A 916-nucleotide genomic window follows, 5' to 3' on the forward strand; every position below is an offset into this window, starting at 1 on the left:
GCGTGAGTGTGCCCGCCACCTCCGCGGATGGGTGAGTGTGCGCCCAGGCACTTCCAGGAAGAAGCTTGGCTGAGGAAGTGGAGATGAGGGTGTCATGGATTCTTTTCCGGACCAGATCTGAACTGCCATCCTCAGCTCGCAGCACCCGTCCCCGCCCCCCCTCGCCTGCCGGTGCTGGGGAGGCCTCCCGCTGGGGCTCAGCTTCCTCTCGGGGCTGGTGCCCTGCTGGTTAACTTGAGACCCGTCGCCTGGATTGTCTGGGTTTGTCTACCCAGGCTGCTTTGATTTGTTAGATGGTTTTTGGTCTTTCGATTTCAAGGCCCTAGAATTACAAACGGGAGCCACCCACACGTTGGCTAGGGGAATTTTTGTCACTTCTTTTTTTTTTTTTCTTAAGTCGATATATTGTACCCAAACAGACATGTTGAATGGAAACATCTCTGGACAATTATAACTTAAAAAAAAACACTTTTTTAAACTTTTTAATTTTTTTTTTCAAACCAGTTCCTGGTGTCCTAGGAACAAAAGAGAATGACAGAGAGCAAAGGAGTGAAAGGCAAAGTGGAGGGAGAGATGCCTGGCTTTTAGTTAAGTTGAAGGCCCAAGTAATGATGTTTTTATTTATATTTATTATTTATTTACTTTTACTGTTTACTTATTATATACTATATATTTATTTTATTTCTATTTTATTATATATAAAATAACATGTTTATATATTATACTTATATATTTTTATATATTTTTTATATATTTATATTTATTATTTATTTTTGCCAGTATTGAGGCTTGAACTCTGAGCTTTGTCTCTGAGCTTTTTTTGTTGTTTTATTTATTTATTATTTATTGTGAAAATACCATACAGAGGGTTACAATTACATGGGTAAGGTAATGAGTGAATTTCTGTTTTTTTTTT

This window comes from Dipodomys ordii, unplaced genomic scaffold (genome assembly GCF_000151885.1).
Source record: "Dipodomys ordii isolate 6190 unplaced genomic scaffold, Dord_2.0 Scaffold189, whole genome shotgun sequence".
Taxonomy (NCBI): domain Eukaryota; kingdom Metazoa; phylum Chordata; class Mammalia; order Rodentia; family Heteromyidae; genus Dipodomys; species Dipodomys ordii.